The sequence below is a fragment of the Kogia breviceps genome, chromosome 5 (assembly GCF_026419965.1).
Source record: "Kogia breviceps isolate mKogBre1 chromosome 5, mKogBre1 haplotype 1, whole genome shotgun sequence".
NCBI lineage: Eukaryota > Metazoa > Chordata > Mammalia > Artiodactyla > Physeteridae > Kogia > Kogia breviceps.
The window spans coordinates 49,917,098-49,941,475 of record NC_081314.1 but is presented as its reverse complement, the minus strand read 5'-3'; the positions used below and the strand labels follow the sequence as shown (position 1 = coordinate 49,941,475).

The 24,378-nt window shown below is 35.9% G+C and overlaps 1 long non-coding RNA gene and 1 other non-coding gene across 8 annotated transcripts in view; one reads left to right on the top strand and one right to left on the bottom strand.

Moving 5' to 3' along the window:
• The window catches only part of LOC136791970 (uncharacterized), a 410,072-nt gene that overhangs the window by 280,502 nt on the left and 105,192 nt on the right, over positions 1 to 24,378 (bottom strand). The window lies entirely within an intron of this gene.
• Positions 16,397 to 16,500, top strand: LOC131757935 (U6 spliceosomal RNA). Its single transcript, XR_009336078.1, has one exon. It is a non-coding gene; the product is annotated as a U6 spliceosomal RNA (small nuclear RNA).

Sequence of the window (24,378 nt, the reverse complement as noted above, 5' to 3'; positions counted from 1 at the left end):
GACAATGAAAAATGAGCTATGGTACTGCCAATAGAAGCAATAGGCTTTCAGCTTAGTAGGTGGGTCTCAGGACCTGCAGAGGAGAGGGAGACAAGGGATTTGTAAGAGTGGTAAAGAACACAGTCTTTGGATATAAATATGCTTAGTTTGAAACTAGGTTCTTCCAGAAACTATGTGATTTTTGTCAAGCAACCTTGTCATGAACATAGAGATGCTCTGCCCAGACGCACTGTCAAGGAAGGACTCATTGCTCAGCTATTGGAAGTGCTATGGGAAGAAAGCCTGCAGCTGTCAATCCCTAAGGGATTGTTTGAGCTGCAGACTTCTCCCAAGGTCACAACCTTCCTGGAGGCCACATGCATTGGAGGCTGGACTATAAACTTGGAACCATTTTAATTTCAGTCCAACCTGGGACAATTCTGACAGGTCAATTTTAGCTCCAGAGCTCCTGTACGGCCCCCTGAGGCTGTCCAAACTGCATCAAAGCCAGACCTTTCTGCCTAATCTTGCTTCTTTCTCCTCCCTTTCACAGATACCAATTTCATTCCTAATAAATATCTTGTACCCTAAACTTCATCTCAAGTCAGCTTCCTGGAGAACTCAACCTGTGATATACCTCACTGAGGGTAACCTTAGTTTTTCTCATTTGAAAAAATGAATATTAGTAATAATATCAATCTCATAATTTGGAGTTTTATATTTTGTTAAGAAGTTTAAGCAAGATATTACTCTGATATTATTTTACTCATGTTTTGTTACTGCACCCCCAGGCTAGTTAGGTCTGAGAACATGACATAAATAAAAAATCAGTCTAGTATCACATGAGTAAATTGTTCAAGGTTTAACTTGGCATAGATGGCATTGTGATATAATATCAAATGTTTGTGTTTGTTTTGCTTTAATAATCTCAAACAAATATTAAGACCTCTTTTTATTTATCTTGGCATTTATAACCAAAAATTTTGTTGGGGTTATACTATAATGATATAAATTATTACTAAATTTTTATTCCAGAAATATATTTTTAAATGAAAAAAGTTTCTTTGTTGCAGCATTTTCTAGTACCTATCATAGGACCACTATTTACCTTCAACTGTAATTGATACTTTAGATGTTTTAAAAATTTCCTTACATAATTAGATTATAATTATTTATGACATTCTCTAATAAGGATACATTCTCCTTTTTGAAACACTCTTTGAACTAATTTGATCTTTTCATGGCTTTTAAAATATTTCTATTTGTTGGAGGAGACATACAGGTCTTTGAAATCATTTAAAAGAGTGGCAGTTCAGATTATGTGAGGCAAACTACAATTACCATTATTGTTACTATACTTCTTTTAATCAAATATCACCACAGGCAGAAGAAACATTTAAAGGTAAATTCACCAGTGAGTTAATATAACTATTATCAAGAACAAAGACTATCTTTAGTGTATTTAAAACTACATTTCCTGAGGTATTGAGAATATAAAGAAAATGAATGACACTATGTTAATATGTTCAGAATATATGGTATAATCTGAAAGATGATATAGTTAAATAAATTAAAAGGAGACACAGGATCAAATTAAAAACTATAGTCACAATTACAGCAAATCTTCAAACAAATATGGAAGTTTATTATCCATAAAACCTCAGGCTAAGCATTTCAGGGAATACAAATATGAGTAAGTTTACAATTTCATATGGAAGGAAGAAAAGTGTACAAAAATCAGGATATAGTAAGTAAAAGAAACAGAGGATATTTTAAGTATAAAAAATATTGACAAATACCAGCAGGTGTGAGTGAAAAATATTGCCTGCCATATCAGTAAACAAAAGATGTTGCAGTCATCAAGCCATCACATTATAGCCACCCTGATGGTGAGTCCAGAGGTAACTCAGGATGGAGGTAGGATGCTCCCACATCTAGCAGTCAGATGCTGTAGCCACATTAACAGCGCACCATGAGGAAACTCAGGATGAGAAAACACGGTATACTGGCCCCATGTAGCTAAGGTACATTTGAAAGGAATGATTTCAGTGAGCCCAGACTCTTGCATCTTTTCATACATAGAAGAGCGCTAAATCCCTTAACTTGAGATATCTGGTTTTCTTTAGTTAACAGAATCTTTTGATGTTATGATTACCTGGTCTCTGTTGTGAAAACTCCTACATATCCTGGCTCCCCCTTGTCTCTTGGGAGTAGACTCTCAGAGCGATCTGAGAGTCCTGTCTCAAGGGTTTGACGTTCTCATAATGTCCACCGAATAAAACATAACTCTCAACTTTTAGGCTGTGCTTTCCTTTTTTTTTTCAGTAGACACAGGTATCAAGATAGGAAGAAATCACATGTGTTTGATTAAAGAATTTAGAAAAGAATGGTGAAAATAGCTTTCATCAATGGCATCTATAATTTCAACATTTAGGATGGGAAAGAGGCAAAGTGGGGAAAGCCTATTCAGTAGAGAAGAATCATGAACAAGTATTTCACACCCAGGGTTACACAAGGAAAAATGGGGAACAGAAAACAGTAGAGTTGAGAATTCAGGTAAGTTTAAAGAAGTAGGTGGAGATGTATGTAGAAGAGATAATTAGGTGAAAATTATTATTGAATAAAGATATATATTCATATATACATATTCCAAATTTAAGAATATATCCTTAATAAAGTTTCAAGATGGCGGAAGAGTAAGAGGCGGAGATCAACTTCCTCCCCACAGATACATCAGAAATACATCTACGGGTGGAACAACTCCTAAAGAACACCTACTGAATGCTGGCAGAAGACTTCAGACCTCCCAAAAGGCAAGGAACTCCCCATGTACCTGGGTAGGGCAAAAGAAAAAAGAAAAAACAGAGACAAAAGAATAGGTACAGGACATGCACTAGTGGGAGGGAGCTGTGAAGAAGAAAAGGTTCCCACACACTAGAAGCCCCTTTGCGGGCGGAGACTGCGGATGGCAGAGGGGGGAACCTTCGGAGCCGCGGAGGAGAGAGCAGCCACAGTGGTGCAGAGGCCAAAGTGGATAAATTCCCGCAGAGAGGATCGGTGCAGACCAGTACTCACCAGCCCGAGAGGCTTGTCTGCTCACACGCCGGGGTGGGCTGGGGGCTGGGAGCTGAGGCTCGGGCTGCGGAGGTCAGATCCCAGGGAGAGGCCTGGGGTTGGCCGCGTGAACACAGCCTGAAGGGATTAGTGCACCACAGCTAGCCAGGAGGGAGTCCGGGAAAAAATCTGGAGCTGCCGAAGAGGCAGGAGACATTTTCTTGCCTCTTTGTTTCCTGGTGCATGAGGAGAGGGGATTAAGAGCACCGCTTAAAGGAGCTCCAGAGACTGGCGTGAGCCGCGGGCTATCAGCGCGGACCCCAGAGACGGACATGAGACGCTAAGCTGCTGCTGCCGCCAAGAAGCCTGTGTGCAAGCACAGGTCACTCTCCACACCTCCCCTCCCGAGAGCCTGTGCAGCCCGCCACTGCCAGGGTCCTGTGATCCAGGGACAGCTTCCCCGGGAGAATGCACGGCGTGCCTCAGGCTGGTGCAACGTCACGCTGGCCTCTGCTGCCGCAGGCTCGCCTGCATCCGTACCTCTCCCTGCCCCCGGCCTGAGTGAGCCGGAGCTGCCGAATCAGCTGCTCCTTTAACCCCGTCCTGTCTGAACGACGCGAACAGATGCCCTCAAGTGACCTACACTCAGAGGCGGGTCCAAATCCAAAGCTGAACCCCGGGAGCTGTGCAAACAAAGAAGAGAATGGGAAATCTCTCCCAGCAGCTGCAGGAACAGTGGATTAAATCTCCACAGTCAACTTCATGTACCCTGCATCTGTGGAATACCTAAATAGACAACGAATCATTCCAAATTGAGGAGGTGGACTTTGGGAGCAACGATATATATATATATATTTTTTCCCTTTTTCTCTTTTTGTGAGGGTGTATGTGTATGCTTCTGTGTGTGATTTTTCCTATATAGCTTTGCTTTTACCATTTGTCCTACGGTTCTGTCTGGTTTTGTTTTGTTTTTATTATTTAAAACATTTTTTTCTTAATATTTTTTTAATTTAAATAACGTTATTTTATTTTACTTTATTTTATTTTATCTTCTTTCTTTCTTTCTTTTTTTCCTCCCTTTTATTCTGGGTTGTGTGGAGGACAGGCTCTTGGTGCTGTGCCACTGAGGTGAGAGCCATGTTCAGGACACTGGTCCACAAGAGACCTCCCAGCTCCATGTAATATCAAATGGCAAAAATCTCCCAGAGATCTCCATCTCAATGCCAAGACCCAGCTTCACTCAACGACCAGCAAGCTACAGTGCTGGACACCCCATGCCAAACAACGAGCAAGACAGGAACACAACCCCACCCATTAGCATGCAGGCTGCCTAAAATCATAATAAGGCCACAGACACCCCAAAACACACCACCAGATGTGGACCTGCCCACCAGAAAGACAATATCCAGCCTCATCCACCAGAACACAGGCACTAGTCCCCTCCACCAGGAAGCCTAAACAATGCACTGAACCAACCTTATCCACTGCGGACAGACACCAAAAACAATGGGAACTACAACCCAGCAGCCTGCGAAAAGGAGACCCCAAACACAGTAAGTTAGGCAAAATGAGAAGACAGAGAAACACCCAGCAGGTGAAGGAGCAAGGCAAAAACCCACCAGACCTAACAAATGAAGAGGAAATAGGCAGTCTACCTGAAAAAGAATTCAGAATAATGATAGTAAAGATGATCCAAAATCTTGGAAACAGAATGGAGAATATACAAGAAACGTTTAACAAGGATTTAGAAAAACTAAAGAGCAAGCACACAGTGATGAACAACACAATAAATGAAATTTAAAATTCTCTAAAAGGGATCAATAGCAGAATAACTGAGGCAGAAAAAATGGATAAGTGACCTGGAAGATAAAATAGTGGAAATAACTACTGCACAATAGAATAAAGAAAAAAGAATGAAAATAATTGAGGACAGTCTCAGAGACCTCTGGGACAACATTAAATGCACCAACATTCGAATTATAGGGTTCACAGAAGAAGAAGAGAAAAAGAGCGGGACTGAAAAAATATTTGAAGAGATTATAGTTGAAAACTTCCCTAAAATGGGAAAGGAAATAGTTAATCAAGTCCAGGAAGCACAGAGAGGCCCATACAGGATAAATACCAGGAGAAATACACCAAGACACATATTAATCAAACTATCAAAAACTACATACAAAGAAAAAATATGAAAAGCAGCAAGGGAAAAACAACAAATAACACACAAGGGAATCCTCATAAGCCTAACAGCTGATCTTTCAGCAGAAACTCTGCAAGCCAGAAGGGAGTGGCAGGACATATTTAAAGTGATGAAGGAGAAAAACCTACAACCAAGATTACTCAGCAAGGATCTCATTCAGATTTGATGAAGAAATTAAAACCTTTACAGACAAGCAAAAGCTAAGAGAACAAAAACCCCAAAGTTAGCAGAAGTAAATAAATCATAAAGATCAGATAAGAAATAAATGAAAAAAAAAGAAGAAAATGATAGCAAAGATAAATAAAACTAAAAGCTGGTTCTTTGAGAAGATAAAATTGATAAACCATTAGCCAGACTTATCAAGGACAAAAAGGGAGAAGACTCAAATCAATAGAATTAGAAATGAAAAAGGAGAAGTAACAACTGACACTGCAGAAATACAAAAGGTCATGAGAGATTACTACAAGCAACTATATGCCAATAAAATGGACAACTGGAAGAAATGGACAGATTCTTGGAAATACACAACCTTCTGAGACTGAACCAGGAAGAAATAGAAAATATGAACAGACCAATCAGAAGCACTGACATTGAAGCTGTGATTAAAACTCTTCCAACAAACAAAAGCCCAGGACCAGATGGCTTCACAGGCGAATTCTATCAAACATTTAGAGAAGAGTTAACACCTATCCTTCTAAAACTCTTTTAAAATATAGCAGAGGGAGGAAGACTCCCAAACTCTTCCTACAAGGCCATCATCACTCTGACACCAAAACCAGACAAAGATGTCACAAAGAAAGAAAACTACAGGCCAAAATCACTGATGAACATAGATGCAAAAATCCTCAACAAAATATTAGCAAGCAGAATCCAACAGCACATTAAAAGGATCATACACTATGGTCAAGTGGGGTTTACCCCAGGAATGCAAGCTTCTTCAATATATGCAAATCAATCAACGTGACACACCGTATCAACAAATTGAAGGAGAAAAAACATATGATCATCTCAATAGATGCAGAGAAAGCTTCTGACAAAATTCAACACCGATTTATGATAAAAACCCTCCACAAAGTAGGCATAGAGGGAAATTTCCTCAACATAATAAAGGCCATATATGACAAACCCACAGCCAACATCGTCCTCAATGGTGAAAAATTGAATCCATTTCCTCGAAGATCAGGAACTAGACAAGGTTGTGCACTCTCACCACTATTATTCAACATTGTTTTGGAAGTTCTAGCCACAGCAATCAGAGAAGAAAAAGAAGTAAAATGAATCCAAGTTGGAAATGGAGAAGTGAAGCTGTCACTGTTTGCAGATGACATGATACTATACATAGAGAATCCTAAAGATGCTACCAGAAAAGTACTAGAGCTAATCGATGAATTTGGTAAAGCAGCAGGATACAAAATTAATGCACAGAAATCTCTTACATTCCTATACACTAATGATGAAAAATATGAAAGTGAAATTAATAAAACACTCCCATTTACCACTGCAGAAAAAAGAATAAAATATCTAGGAATAAACCTACCTCAGGAAACAAAAGACCTGTATGCAGAAAATTATAAGACACTGATGAAAGAAATTAAAGATGATACATATTAGATGGAAAGATATATAATGTTCTTGGATTGGAAGAATCAACATTGTGAAAATGACTCTCCTACCCAAAGCAATCTACAGGTTCAGTGCAATCCTTATCAAACTACCACTGGCATTTTTCACAGAACAAGAACAAAAAAATTCACAATTTGTATGGAAACACGAAAGACCCCGAATAGCCAAAGCAATCTTGACAAAGAAAAACAGAGCTGGAGCAATCAGGCTCCCTGACTTCAGACTATACTACAAGGCTACAGTAATCAAGACAGTATGGTACTGGCACAGAAACAGAAATATAGATCAATGGAACACGATAGAAAGCCCAGAGATACAGCTATGCACATATGGTCACCCTATCTTTGATAAAGGAGGCAAGAATATACAGTGGCAAAAAGATAACCTCTTCAATAAGTGATGCTGGGAAAACTGGACAGCTACATGTAAAAGAATGAAATTAGAACACTCCCTAACACCATACACAGAAATAAACTCAAAATGGATTAAAGACCTAAATGTAAAGCCAGATACCATCAAACTCTTAGAGGAAAACATAGGCAGAACACTCTATGACATAAATCACAGCAAGATCCTTTTTGACCCACCTCCTAGTGAAATTCAAATAAAGACAAAAATAAACAAATGGGACCTAATGAAACTTAAAACCTTTTGCACAGCAAAGGAAAGCATAAACAAGACGAAAAGACAGCCCTCATAATGGGAGAAAATATGTGCTAATGAAGCAACTGACAAAGGATTAATCTCCAAAATTTGCAAGCAGCTCATGCAGCTCAATATTAAAAAACAAACAACCCAATCCATAAATGGGCAGAAGACCTAAGTAGACATTTCTCCAAAGAAGATATACAGATTGCCAACAGACACATGAAAGAATGCTCAGCATCATTAATCATTAGAGAAATACAAATCAAAACTACAAGGAGATAATATCTCACACCGGTCAGAATGGCCATCATCAAAAAATCTACAAACAATAAATGCTGGAGAGGGTGTGGAGAAAAGGGAACCCTCTTGCACTGTCAGTGGGAATGTAAATTGATACAGCCACTATGGAGAACAGTATGGATATTACTTAAAAAACTAAAAATACAACTACCATATGACCCAGAAATCCCACTACTGGGCATATACCCTGAGAAACCATAATTCAAAAGGAGTCATGTACCAAAATGTTCATGGCAGCTCTCTTTACAACAGCCAGGGCATGGAAGCAACCAAAGTGTCTATCAACAGATGAATCGATAAAGAAGATGTGGCACATATGTACAATGGAATATTACTCAGCCATAAAAAGGAACAAAGCTGAGTTATTTGTAGTGAGGTGGATGGACCTAGAGTCTGTCATACAGAGTGAAGTAAGTCAGAAAGAGAAAGCAAATACCATATGCTAACACATATATATGGAATCTAAAAAAATTTAAAAATGGTCATAAAGAACCTAGGGGAAAGACGGGAATAAAGATGCATACCTACTAGAGAATGGACTTGAGGATACGGGGAGGGGGAAGGGCAAGCTGGGACAAAGTGAGAGAGTGGCATGGATGTATATACAATACCAAACGTAAAATAGATTGCTAGTGGGAAGCAGCTGCATAGCACAGGGATATCAGCTAGGTTGTTTGTGACCATCTAGAGGGGTGAGATAGGGAGGGTGGGAGGGAGGGAGATGCAAGAGGGAAGAGATATGGGGACATCTGTATATGTATAACTGATTCACTTTGTTATAAAGCAGGAACTAACACACCATTGTAAGGCAATTATACTCCAATAAAGATGTTAAAAAAATAAAAATTAAAAATAATTTTTTAAAAAAATTAAAGAATATATCCTTAATAAATATGTACATCTTTGCCTGATTTTGTACATAGATATTCTTTGAACAAGACAACATGAAATGTACAATGATTAAAAAACAAACTCATCTTTCCATTGGCTTCCAATATCAATTAGGAGACATATTGCTAAAGGGGATGGGGATAGAAAAGGTGGATTCCCAAGCTATAAAACAATAACTTCTTCATATTCATGCTGCCTGTTTCATCCTATTTAAACCTCATTTACTTGTAAATGTATGCACTTTCAACTTTGCAAGCTCAGCCTTTTCCTGATGCTTCAAATTCAAGTCAGGCTGTTTATGATCCTTTTAGAAGTTTTATAACTTTCCCATCTACTAAACACATGGAATCCCTTAGAAATGTGACTTCTTCAGCTAAAACAAAATGAAAACCTGGATTATTTTTCTTCTTTTTCCGTGTTCCTCTTTATATTTTCAATCCCATATCTTCTGTTACCAATCCATTGTCTACTTAGTAACTTCTGTCCTTAAAATGTTATGTTTTTCAAGCCCCACATCATATTCTCATCAGCATGGACATCACACAGAACTTCTCCACCTTCAAGATCTTAAATTAGATGCTTTCTCTCTATTATAAATGCTTTATATTTTCTTTCTTTCAGTTTCAATAAATCTGCTTTTTATATTTTCAGTATAAACTCCTATCGCTCAATCGTGCTAATTTACTCAGTTCTTTAATCTCTAGTTATAGACGGTAGAACACATCACGACCTTTATTTCCACTACTGCACGGACCTTAAGCTCAGATTTTCCCAGAATTTATTGTCCTTTCTCTACTTCCAGGCCATAAATTATTGTTGATTAAAGATTTAAATACATGAAGCCAAATTCCCCTTAAAAAAAACGAAACAAAACATGGCCTTCATCTTTTAGTAGGACTCATTACTACAAAACATTACTTAGTTCACATGTTTGTTTTCTCATTCCCTAGCATACTTCCAAGAAAGCAATACCAAAATTTACACATTGACATATCTCTTTAAATCCCCAATTCACACACATTTTAATAACAACTCCCAGTGTGAACTTCCTTAGGTAATATCCTCCCAAACTCAGCAAATTACTTTTACCATATTTATCTCTTATTCTATCATTTGGTCTCAGAGAAAGAGGTATCTCTCCTTCCAACATTTATATTTTAAAATGCTTGCTTTACCATGCACTTAGTCCCTTTCTCGTTAATGTCTATCCCCCAAAACTGAATGTCCACCTGAGTGTTCTACTACAAACCCTTATTAAGACAAAAATCTAATCCACACCTTGCTCTACTCTCTTTCCATATACTTAACATAGAACCAGTCTCAACTTTTAGATCTTTTTTTTCACTTACCTTCACACCATTGTCAGGTTCTTTAAAATCAACTTGCACAATATATATATATATATATATATATATATATACACACACACACATATATATGTATATATATGTGTGTATATATATACATATATATGTATATATATATATATATATATATATATATATATATATATATAATTGTACTGTCCTCCACCTCTTTTCATTTACGCTGCCACCAGGACTGAAAAGGCAGGACTCATGAGATATCTTAATTTCACTGTTGCAAGCACCTCTTAACTACTTTGATTCTGCTCTTATTTCTCTTCCATATATTATTGCCAAATTAATCTTCTAAAAACAATGCACTATTATATCGTTTCCTTCCCTGACAGTACCTCATTTGCCAAATCATCTCAATTCATTAGTCTGATGCTTAAGACTCTCCTGAATTTGAATTTGTCAGCTCTATTTTTAGAATTTTATACTCTTCTGCAAAATGAGTTTTACACTCCAGCCGGACAGGAATGACCACGCAGTGCACAGTGTCAACATGTTTTTTCAGCTGTCCAGCACCTTTTGAACATACTTCATATGTTGGAAGGAATTTCCTTCTCTATGATTTCAAGTCTCCACTGCTGCCAAGAATCAGGCATTATTCCTTAATCAGATATACTGACTTGAAGTAAAAGGAGAGAAAGATAAGAAAAGAAAATGTACTGTGTGGAGCAAATATATGTGAGAGAGCTGATGAAATACTCAGCAATCAAAGGAAAAAATAGAAACTTTTCTCCATAAAATTCTCAATTTAGTGTTCTGTGCTGTTTTTATTTTATTATAACCTCTTCCTCTTCTTAATCTCCTCAATTTGGTTTATCCAATGTACTGCTACCAGTGTTGCAGGTATGCTAATGGTACTGCTACCAATGTTACCAGTTGTAGCTGCAAAACTCAAAGGATGTGGCATAGAATACATTGTAGGATATAATGAAGGTATTTTCCTTAGAAGAGAGGTGAGAGCTAGGACCCAAAATCATAAAGAGGGGGCTTCCCTGGTGGCTCAGTGGTTGGGAATCCTCCTGCCAATGCAGGGAACACGGGTTCGAGTCCTGGTCCGGGAGAGTCCCACATGCCACGGAGCGGCTAGGCCCATGTACCACAACTACTGAGCCCGCACGCCACAACTACTGGAACCCATGCACCTAGAGCCCATGCTCTGCAACAGGAGAGGCCACTGCAGTGAGAGGCCCACACACCACAGTGAAGAGTGGCCCCCGCTCTCTGCAGCTGGAGAGAGCCCACACACAGCAACGAAGACCCAATGCAGCCAAAGAGAAATAAATAAATATTTTTTTTTTTTTTTAAATCATAAGGAGAAGTATAAAGTACATTCAGAATCATCTATTTACTAAGGAAGGGTAGAGGGTTATTTATTACAAAAAGATGTCTGTCAAAACAATCAGCACAAATAGATTGTGACATATGAGTTACATTTCTGTTTCCAATAATATAAATTCTAGGTATTCCAAATATCTAAGGATGTATTGCAATATGCATATAATATTGGCAATATAAAATTTTTCTCTCCCATTATCTAGACCAGGGGTCCCCAACCCCCAAGCCATGGACCACAGCCTGTTAGAAGCTGTGCCGCACAGCAGGAGGTGAGTGGCGGCGAGTGAGCAAAGCTTCATCTGCCACTACCCATTGCTCCCCATCACTCACATTACCTCCTGAACCACCCCCCACCCCCATGGGAAAATTGTCTTCCATGAAACCGGTCCCTGGTGCCAAAAATGTTGGAGATCGCTGACCTAGACCATTTAGGATAGCAAAAGCAGAACAAAATAAAACAAACTACAAATAATAAATTATAAATACTACCTTATATTTTCTTGTAATCTGATTATGTAACGATCCACTCAACAGCAAAAGCATACATAATTTTCTTATCAGGTTAAATGGTGACATGCAACTGGTCATTCCTCTTTTCTTGGAAGTGGGTCAGGGCACAGTCTCAAGGATGTTGAGATCAATCACAAGTTTTAATGTTGGAAGTAGATAGCAAAAAATTTAAAAACTTTAAAAATGATAATTATGTTATTATAATAATTAACAATTCAAATTTCAGTGCTATTTATGCTAAAACTTTGTTTCCTTTTTGGCAGACATCTATGTAAAATGTTATATATATTTATAACATATATATAAATGAAATAAGCAGTTTTAGTAGTAACATAGTTCAATTTTTAATTGAAAATAAATACTGTAAAGTTTATTTAAATTAACTAAACCAACATTTTCATTTCTACCCTGCCACATCTTTTCTCCTGTAAGCTGTATGATTGACACACAGCTTCTGCCAAGCCACAGTGAATTTATAGCCTTAGGTCCTTTTAGTAAGCTGCCTTATCTCTTACTTAATATTGTGTATCCTTTGGTGTTTCTGAGGTTGTAGTTCAAGTTCAGAGTTTTCCTTTAAAAGACACATGGCAAAGTGCCAGAGAAGTACCAGTACTGGCTTTTGGGTAGCTGGACTAATTTTTAGTGTTCGAAAGTTTCCAAATTTTCTATTATTGGCCTATATGATTTTTATAATTAAAAAACTTTTTCTAAAACATGCCAGTCTTCTTTAAAATCAACAGGTTCCATTATTCATTAAGCCAATCAAGGAATGAGTCCTGATCTTATTTCATGAATTAGTACAAAATATATCAGAGAAATAAATTAACATTCTCAACTGTAATGGTATTTAAAAATGAATCTTTTCTCACAAATTTAAGTGCATAAAAACACATAGCATTTCATAGATTAACTTCCAAAATGAAGTAATGGGAATGAAGACAAAATGGTCATCATATGATTGCTTGGGATCCTCAGTGACCAAGATTCATATTCTCTCTCTCTGTCTCTTTCTCATTTAAAGGGCACCCAGGAATAATTTTGCTATATTTCACAGCAAAACTTCACTCCAAGATTTCAGGAGAATCCTACACTTGCACACTATGAAAGACATCAGCTGTGTAAGTTCTTTTAATTGGAATGCTGTTAGCTAAGAAAACATGTTGACATCATAGTTCAGAATCATGGAGTACTCTCTCTAAAATCTACTAGCTGATTGGAGTCTTAATGTGAATATAGAAGCAATCTATCAGACCTTGTCTCTTCTCCCCATAGCTCTGTAATCATGATAATCCTGGTTACTTGCTTAGCCTGACTCTGCCACCAAGACCATTTCTGACCTTAACCAGGAAGAATTTAAGATGTTTAGTTCAACTGAATGAAAATCAGTATGAAATCATCGTTGCTGCTAGTTATTCATTCTTTTATTAAACAACAATTTATACAGGAATGACTGCATGCCCAAGACTGCTAGGTGCTGGCAATATAGACATTACTGACACACACAGAAGTACAGCGTGCACTGACAGCATAGAACAAGGGCTCTGACCCAGGCTGAGAGGTCAAGGGAGAATCATCACTACAGAAGTGGCTTATGAGATGAAGATGCAAAAGATGAAAAAGAATTAACCAGACATAGGGCAGGAGGAAGACTGTAAGTAGGGGTAAGGGAGGGGAGAAGGGAGAGAGAAGCGCTAGGTGCAATAGCCCTAAGGCAGGAAGGAAAAGGACTTATTCTACAAACCTGAGTCAACTGAGTGTGGCTGAGTCACAAGGGAAAGTGATGTGAAACGAGCAGCTAGAACAGTGGCAAGGAATGGAAAACAAAAAAACAAATCAGCCCCCAGATTTCATTTTAACAGAAACTGGGAGCCACTGAAGGAATATAAACATGGTAGAGACATATTTATGGCAGTGATTTTTAAAAAGATAATTCTGGCTAAAATATGAAGATTTCATTAGGAAGACAAAAGAAGGAAGAGGAAACCAACTATGAGGCCACTGCAGTATTCCAGGTGAGACTGGTGCCACAGAAGTTAAACATAAAGAAAAGCATATGAGATGGTTTCCCAGACAGGATCAGCTAGATTTGATAACTTAAAAATAGGGTTAAGGGTGAGAGAGTCGTCAAGAATGACTTTTTGGTTTCTCAACTAGACTCTCCTTAGTGTATGTACTAGCTCTTAAACTTGGGTGCTTAACCCATAAGTGCTTGTCTTGGTAATTTTCCCCATACTACATTCTTTTAGGAGTCAGCTGAAACATGCTAACTTAGACATTCAGTTATTGCCTTGTCCCTGGATTCCCCACCACCTGCCTATAGAAGCATCTTATTTCCAATATTTTGACATTGAGCAACTGTTTTGACTACTATATTTTTTCTCTTGCCCTTGGTATTTTATTTATTTTACACTGCTTCATTAAAAAAGATAAATTGCTGAGCATTAGGGCTAAGGGAAAATGCAGACTGGGTGAAAACTAGACCAGGTTTGTGCAGGTCATTACATCTATAAAAACTTAAAAAAAAAAAAAAAAAAAAAAAAAGAGTTGCTGACATTTCTGTGCATTAGCAACTCTTTTTTTTTTTAAAGTTTTTATAAATGTAATGACCTGCACAAACCTGGTCTAGTTTTCACCCAGTCTGCATTTTCCCTTAGCCCTAATGCTCAGCAATTTACTGTAGGCATTTTAAAGGCAGCCTTCAAAAAGAGTCATGTACCAAAATGTTCATGGCAGCTCTATTTACAATAGCCAGGAGATGGAAGCAACCTAAGTGTCCATCATCAGATGAATGGATAAAGAAGATGTGGCACATATGTACAATGGAATATTACTCAGCCATAAAAAGAAATGAAATTGAGCTATTTGTAGTGAGTGGATGGACCTAGAGTCTGTCATACAGAGTGAAGTAAGTCAGAAAGAGAAAAACAAACACCATATGCTAACACATATATATGGAATCTAAGATAAAATAAAAGGTCATGAAGAACCTAGGGGTAAGACGGGAATGGAGATGCAGACCTACTAGAGAATGGACTTGAGGATGTGGGGAGGGGGAAGGGTAGGCTGTGACAAAGTGAGAGAGTGGCATAGACATATATACACTACCAAACGTAGAATAGATAGCTAGTGGGAAGCAGCCGCATAGCACAGGGAGATCAGCCGGGTGCTTTGTGTCCACCTAGAGGGGTAGGATAGGGAGGGTGGGAGGGAGAGAGATGCAAGAGGGAAGAGATATGGGAACATGTGTATATGTATAACTGATTCACTTTGTTATAAAGCAGAAACCAACACACCATTGTAAAGCAATTATACTCCAATAAAGATGTTAAAAAGAAAAGAGTTGCAACTTTTAAATATCATATTATGGTAGTCAAAGCAAAAAATGGAACATGATCTGCCTCTCAGTTTACAATGTCTACAAAATATAAACATATCAATTGTTTGAGGAAAGCAATAGATTTGTTGGCACTAAGGAACATCTCTTTTTAGGAGATGCTAAGTGATGTGATGCATCCCAACAACCTCCTTGTAATAAACATAATACTGAGTTTCAGAAAATAGATTTGCATTGGAATAGAGAAAGAAGAATAAAAGAGAGGAATGCTTCACCTGGCAAGAACCTGATAGGGGGAGATCAATTTTTAACTATACCATTTTTCACCCCTGAGACTAAAATGCTCACTAAGAGAGTATTTTTTCTGGTATGCACAATCCAATCCAAGTAGTACATACACCAGTTATGTTAGAAGAAAGTAAAAAGGGTGAGAACACTGGTATTGAGATATGGGAAAAGGCCACATATCTTAAGCACCACCTCTGTTCCTGCCACACATATATAAACACACATACAAACTCACAATCTCAGCTGGATTTTGATAAAATTTGGGTGGCACACAGTTCAGTATCAGTTATGTGAAGTAGAATTAGTGATGTGATTAAAAGCACAGACCCTGCATAGAGTCCGTTTAGCTTTGATCTTGGGCAAGTTAACCAATCTTTCTACCATAAAATAGGAATAAAATTGGTACCTACCTAATACAATTTTTTTTTTTTTTTTTTTTTTTTTGTGATATGCGGGCCTCTCACTGTTGTGGCCTCTCCCGTTGTGAAGCCCAGGCTCCGGACGCGCAGGCTCAGCGGCCATGGCTCACGGGCCCAGCCACTCCGCGGTATGTGGGATCTTCCCAGACCAGGGCACGAACCCGTGTCCCCTGCATCGGCAGGCGGATTCTCAACCACTGCGCCACCAGGGAAGCCCCTTCTAATACAATTTTGAGGACGATTAAATAAATTAATTTTCATAAAATGCTTAGAAAACTGCCAGCATATAATATGCACTCTTTTTTGTTTATTTAAAAAATACAAGAAACCTTCTATAAAGATTTGGATGATCAAAATCCTATACTGTTCAGTCATTTGTTATTTAGCAAATATTCATTGCATATTTATTGTGTCAAGGCCTGTACTTAGAATACATCATGGCGTGCTTGCTTCGGCAACACATGTACTCAAATTGGAACGATACAGAGATTAGCATGGTCCCTGTGCAAGGAAGACATGCAAATTCGTGAAGCATTCATATTTTTAAAAGGGAACCCTCTTGCACTGTTGGTGGGAATGTAAACTGATACAGCCACTATGGAGAACAGCATGGAGGTTCCTTAAAAAACTAAAAATAGAACTACCATACGACCCAGCAATCCCACTACTGGGCATATACCCTGAGAAAACCATAATTCAAAAAGAGTCATGTATCACAATGTTAATTGCAGCACTATTTACAATAGCCAGGACATGGAAGCAACCTAAGTATCCATCGACAGATGAATGGATAAAGAAGATGTGGCACATATATACAATGGAATATTACTCAGCCTTAAAAAGAAATGAAATTGAGTTATTGGTGGATGGACCTAGAGACTGTCATACAGAGTGAAATAAGTCAGAAAGAGAAAATCAAATACCATATGCTAACACATATATATGGAATCTAAAGAAGAAAAGGAAAAAAAAATGGTTCTGAAGAACCTATGGGCAGGACAGGAATAAAGATGCAGATGTAGAGAATGGACTTGAGGACACTGGTAGGGGGAAGGGTAAGCTGGGATGCAGTGAGAGAGTAGCATTGACATATATACACTACCAAATGTAAAATAGATAGCTAGTGGGATGCAGCTGCATAGCATAGAGAGCAGCTCGGTGGTTTGTGTCCGCCTAGAGGGGTGGGGTAAGGAGGGTGGGAGGGAGATGCAAGAGGGAGGGGATATGGGGTATATGTATACATATAGCTGACTCACTTTGTTATACAGCAGAAACTAACACACCATTGTAAAGCAATTATACTCCAATAAAGATGTTAAAAAAATAAATAAAAATAAAGTACATTATGGCAACTGTGAATATGATAGATCTTCAGCTGCCAAGCCCTAATCTCCCCCAACTATTTTACTTTTAAATCTAATAACTGATTTCTCTCTATCTCTGTCTCTGTTTTTTCCTTTCTCTCTCTTTTATTTATTTTTAAATATTTTCTCACTAGTTAACAGTTCAATAAAATACTGTACATAAGAGTTTAGAAAGATGGTCTAGTCATATTGCTTGGATATACACACTTTACAGATTAATTGAAGTGATTGTAGTGCTAAAGTTTTGTGAGGATAAACTGAGGAACCAAATACAAAACCCACTTTTATTTTCAGATGGCTTTTAAGTAGTGAGTACTGTCTGGAGACATGGACTTAATCCTACAGTATACAGATCAATATGTTCATTCATGGAGGAAGTTTAGGTCTAAGCTTAAGTTTATTCCATACTACCCCACTTTACTATAAACCAGGATAACATACAACCAGTGACAGCTCCAATAGATCCAAATACAATGTATATTCTTGGTAACATTTGAATGTGACCAAAATTAATACTTTATTTCAATAGAAACAAGTCACATGTACTTAAGTATGCATAGTATGAAATCAAGATATGGTATTTAAAATGTCTTATATTAACATGCATATTTCTTGGGCTCTTAGATGAAAATTACATATATTTGAATATATGCATATCCTTTATGCATATCAGCAAGCTAAAATTTATTTATTTTTTTTTCATTTCTTGGCAGAAAAGCCAATTGTGATCTAAATTTTCTTCTAAATTATTTGTGACATTGTTTTCTCCACTAAAGAAATGGAAGTCCAAAAACACTCTGCATGAATGACATCACTATTTTTCAAAATGGAAAAACATTCATTTTAATGTCAGTATTAAAGTATTAATACCTCATGGGAAAATATTTTTACTTATTAAGCAAATAAAATATTTTAAGATAGTTATGTAATCATTTAAGGGTTTGAAGAAAGCATGCATTTAGTTTACCAAAGGGCAGTTTTCAAAGTTAAATTTGAATTAAAAAAAATGACATTTATATGGTTTTCAGACCCATGGTTAACTGAAATGAAATTAGTTTAAAAGTTCAGGTTTAAAATTTTTGTTGTGAGCTAATATTTGTGACAGAAAAATGTTAACATACATTAAATTTTAAATAAACAATGACTCTTTACAAGAAATATAAAAATTCTTACATGATACATAGAGGGCTTAGTAACAAATACTGTAGAAGATCACCTTTTAATTTTGTTGGTTCTAAAGAATTCATTAAAACATATCCTTAAATATATTAAATTTAAGAAACACCTTTTTAGAAGATAGTGTTCAGATATTTCAATATTTAAAAGTATTTAAAATATATATGTAGACTTGTATGTTATTTATATCTTTAATACCAATGCATATGGTAATATAGCAGCTACATGTTTAAATCAGTAGTGATGTGATCATAATAGCAAGCAAATAGGATTTGTATATAAATTCAGAAATCAGATGTTTTTGAACCAAGGCAAAGTCATATGAGACCCATGTGGTTTCCCAGCTGAGAAGCAATCGGCCACAGACTGCTGTATTGTGAATCACAACTCTGTCATCTCACTTTCTGAGCAAGTTGTATAACTTGCTCCTGCCTATATACCTAACAAGTTCAATAAATAGTTTTGGTAGTTTGACTAAACAAATAAGCAAATTTTTCTAAGACTCTTTTTCTTCTTTTGCAAGATATCAAGCAGGCAATCATAAAGTGAAATACAGTTGTTTCCAATTGTTATTATTTGTATTATTACTCCCATTACTACTGGTTAGACATTATTGGGACTATGGTTTCTAAAAAATATTTGATATGATCAACTATCATCAGGCCTGTCAATTGGATGAGCAATGCTGAGAATGGCTCAATAAAAATTTCTCCTTATAATAGCCAAATGATCACAACAATAGTAATTTTTTAAATAAAATAAAATAAAAAAATAGAATTTGAGCTCTTCTGTGAAGGAGTTTAAAATACCTTACTTATCCATATTCTTACAGAATATCTTAGCACTGAAACTCTATTATTGCCTGTCTAATATAAAACCAATATGAGTCATATATTAATATATTATTTTTAATATATTACCATAAAATAACAAAAAATTAGCAAAATAATCTAGGATAAAATAAACATTTCTGAAAAAAAAAAGAAAAAGAAAACAAGGGCTATAATTTCTAGTAACTTTAACTATAGGACATATGAAAATGTTTCCCGAGAGTGACATTTTAAAATTAAATTTTGTTTATAATTTTTACTTAAAAAAGGTAGTAACACTGGAATGAAAAAATATATATGCTGTATATTTAAAGTGTATAATCTATGGCATCAGGTGTAAAAATATTGATAATGGAAACACAGTAATCTAATTGTAACATATTGTAAAGTAGAACAAAAAATGTCATGTCCCCAACAATGTTATGAAACAATGACAAGTGGAGTTGAAATAAAAATTTATTGATAAAAATCACCTAGCTTTTTTTCTGTAATATTATGATATAGCTCAGGGATTGGCAAACTACTGTCCACAAATCAGATCTGGTCCACCAGCTGTTTTGTAAATAAACTTTTATTGAAACAAAGCCACATTCATTCCTTTACATACGGTCTATGGCTGCTTTTGTGCTACAATGTGCCTAAATAGTTATTATAGAGACCATATGGCCTACAAAACTTAAATTATTTATTATTTGGCTCTTTATAGGAAAAGTTTGCTGACCACCAATATAGAGCATTGTTATAGATAATCTATTATTACTAACAAAGTCATTTAAAATGGTATTTCATATGCTTCTTGGTTTCAAATGTATATTTGCAAAATAAATATATTACTCTTGGAAGTTTTTCTTTCTTCAAAGCTTCAAATTCCTAACAATGAAGATAAAAGTTCTATTTCATAATGTTCTCTGACATTTAAATTTTTTTTTAATTAAATAGGTTTTTAAAGTACTATTTTAATGAAGTACTGGATTTAATTAATTTTTTATGTTGGAATTACCACAAGGGAATTCAAACTCTACAATTATTCTTTCTGAAATGAACTTGGCACATTCACGGATCTATGTAAGAAAATGAAATAGGCTGCACATCACTGCTAGTTTTATCCATTCTGCTTATCACCAAGTAAATATTTTTTAAATTTAAAATGTATAACAAAATATTTTTCTCATATATGTGCAATTACCTGTACTTTTACATTTGTTTAAACAGCTGTGCACAGGTTTGCACTTTTTTTTAGCAAACCAAAGAAATGCTATGATTAGAATAAGTGTATGATTTTATAAATCCATCTTGATTAGCCTCAAGTTTTTTCTGATTTTCTAAATTAGCAATTCTTAGCTCCTGACAAGCCATAAACAGTTTTCATTTCACGAATGTCACTTTCTGCTTTGCTACAGAGGTATCTTTGTAAAGAGCATAATTTCTGATGATATGGAGATTAACACACGTGTAAGAGTCACTCAAGTAGTTATTATTCAATTTAAATCTAACTTCTGCATAATTACATTATAATGTAGCTTCCATTCAGCTGCTTAATATTCTTGATATCATGTAATCTCAAGGTAATCACTAACCTAAGAGCAACCTCTGCTGGCAAACAGAGGCTGAGCTGCAAACATTTTTACCATAGTTTTACAATGTCTTTTGACCATGTCAGATTTAAAAGTATGTTTTGAGGAAGGTTTTAACATTTTTGTCGTATACAGAAGTGTGACAAATTGAATTTTTAATATAAAATGAGGGTAAGTATAGTATGTTTGTTTTAGTACTAAACAAAATTCAGAAGATTTTTTTTGTTAAATGCTTGATCATTGATTCTCAGCTTTGTGGCCTGAGGGTCACTTAGGAAGAACAGTTAAATAAAGATAAGAGCTCAGATTTCAGAGGATTTTAATAATATTGAATGAGAGGATGATGTATCAGGAAGTTTACTGTAATAAAATAGGCATGTGGAAGAAAAAAAAATCCATGTTAAAACAAATTTTAAAGGTTATTGAAGAAAAAAAGAGTGCTTGAAGACATAGTTTAACTATTTATTGAGTTGGCCAAAAAGTGCCTTCAGTTTTTAAGTAAAAGTAAAAGGCACATTTTTCATTTTGATCAAGAACTTTATTGAACAACATATTCACCCTTTTGTTCCACTACCGTCTGCCATTTTTCAGGCAACTTCATAATTCCATCTTCCCAAAACTTTTTGTTTTTGAGCAAAGAACTGTTCCAGGTGCCTTTTTTCCTTTGCTTATAGGGAATTGATATATTTTTCATCAAGAGAATTTTGTAAAAACCTAAATTAATAGAGATCCAAAGGTACAATGTCTGGTGAATATGGTGGATGAATCAGAACTTCCCAGCCAAGCTGTAACACTTTTTGCCTGGTCATCAAAGAAACATGCTGTCTTGCATTATCCTGATGGAAGATTATGTGTTTTCTGTTAACTAATACTGGATGCTTTTCATCGAGTACTGCTTTCAGTTGGTCTAATTGGTAGCACTACTCGTTGGAATTAATCATTTTGGTTTTCCAGAAGGAGCTCAAAATAGAGGACTCCCTTCCAATCCCACCATATACACAACATTACCTTCTTTGGTTGAAGACTAGCCTTTGGTGTGACTGGTGGTGATTCATTTCACTTGCCCCACGATCTCTCCCATTCCACCTTATTGTACAGTATCCACTTTTCATCACCCATCACAATTTGTTTTAAAAACAGAACGTTTTCATTAGGTTTAAGTAGAGAATCTCATGCGGAAATATGGTCAAAAAGGTTTTTTTCGCTTAACTTACGTGGAACCCAAACAACAAAGCGATTAAAATAACCAAACTGGTGCAAATGATTTTCAACCCTTGATTTGAATATTTTGAGTATGTCAGCTATCTCCCGCGTGGTATAACGTTGATTGTTCTCAATTAATGTCTTGATTTGATTGCTATCAACTTCAACTGGTCTACCCGACCGTGGAGCATCGTCTAGAGAGAAACCTCCAGCACAAAACTTCGCAAACCACTTTTGACATGTTCGATCAGTCACAGCACCTTCTCCATACACTGGACAAATCTTTTTGTGCATTTCAGTTGTGTTTTTACCTTTCTTGAAATAGTAAAGCATAATATGACAAAAATGTTGCTTTTTTTCTTCCATCTTCATATTAAAATGGCTACACAAAAATTCACCAATTTTGATGTTTTTTTTTTAAAAATGCATGCTGATATGACAGTTGTCACAATCAGTCTAACAAAATTATTTTGAATGAAGTTAAAGACAACTAAGTGCTGCTAGAGCCATCGTACAGAAAAAACAAATGAATCTTTTGGCCAACCCAATATTTTCATTACCCTCCTACTTATATTCTTTTTTTAAAAAAATAAATTTGTTTATTTATTCTAAAAAAGAAGTTTACTGTAAAATACAAAGTTCTATATAAATAAGTTAATTCTAAAGTTTAAGAATGGTTCCAGTACAATGAAACTAATGGTTGTGAATACCTTAGTGAATTTTCCTTTCCAGATAAATATTGTAAATGAGACATCATATAGAAGGAATAGGATAATACTTTTCTTTTAGAAGCATATAAAAGAAATGTCACCTAGATATAACTTCCAAAGATTACATCTACTAAGTACACAATCACTCTTTCTGGGTCTATGTTACAGAACCACATACCAAGTTTGACTATAAAATATGGCTTGTGTGGTAGCAAATAATTGTTCAATAAGTATATATGTACCTTGTCCTTTGGGCTGAGTGGCATGAAGGATACATATTATATAAAGGCATGCACACCTAGTCCGACAAAATTATGTATACAAAAGTAATACACTTGAACAATAGTGAACAACTCAAACCTGCAAACACTATGTGGACTATACAGTTACACGGACTATCCATTTTTTGGATAGAATTATTCTGCTATGCTTCATGGAGACATCCTGATACAGCCTTAAAAACAACTAAAATGTTAGGTCTTACTTTGTTTAATTGTTTAATACAGAGTCCTTTATAAAACAGAACTCTCTACAACTGGCTCTTACTTCTCCTAAGTGTATTTCCGATAGGAATCTGCCATTCACATTTACCTATGCTACTAATTCTTTGCACAGACCTTGGATCTTCTTTCTTAATAATAATATATTTAACATGAATGCCTAGTACAGTGGTTCTCAAAGTGTGGTCAAGGATCTTGGAGGTCCCCAAGACACTTTTATGGGGTTCATGAGCTCAAATCTATTTTTGTAGCACTAAAATGTTGTTTGCCATTTTCACTGTGGAAGATGCAAAAGCAATGGTGGAGAACATTGTTAGTGTCTCAGCACAAACCAGGGCACTGGTACAAAACTGCATCCTTTACCACCACATACACCGTTAAAAAAAAAAAAAAAAAAAAAAAAAAGAAAGTCAGATTCATAGCCACAAAACAATAAAAATTATTAATTTTATTGAATCACAACCCATGAATATGTCTTTTTTAGTCTTCCCTGAGATAAAATGGGAAATTTACATATGCATTTCTGCTGCATACTTACATAGGATGATCATCTCCAGAAAAATCAGATGGGTGATTATTTATGTTGAGTGGTACTAACTGCTTTTTACATGGAAAGGGATTTTTTACTTGAAAGAACTGATAGACAGACTACAATTATTCAGATGGTTATTTGGCAGAAATTTTGACAGAAAGTAACAAAGTGAGTTTATACTTCAAGGAAAACAATCATTTATTAGTAATAAAATTCAGGATTTCAAGGAAAAATAAGAAGTATAAAAAACTTGCATCTACCACAGTAGGCTTAAGAGCTTCCCAATAATGAAAAAAAAATCTAATGTAATTGGTGGTGACATTAATGAATGTGATTTTGGGATATTGCATAATGAAATGTGGCAACATTTGGGAGATCAGCATAATTAAGTTAACCAACATTTTTCAAGTGACCAACGCATGATGCTATAAAGCTATTCATCAGTAAAAAATCCATTCAAAGTACATGATAGATCAATGGATTTTAATGTAACAGAGCTCTAAAAGTTCACTAATATGATTTCAAATTCCACATT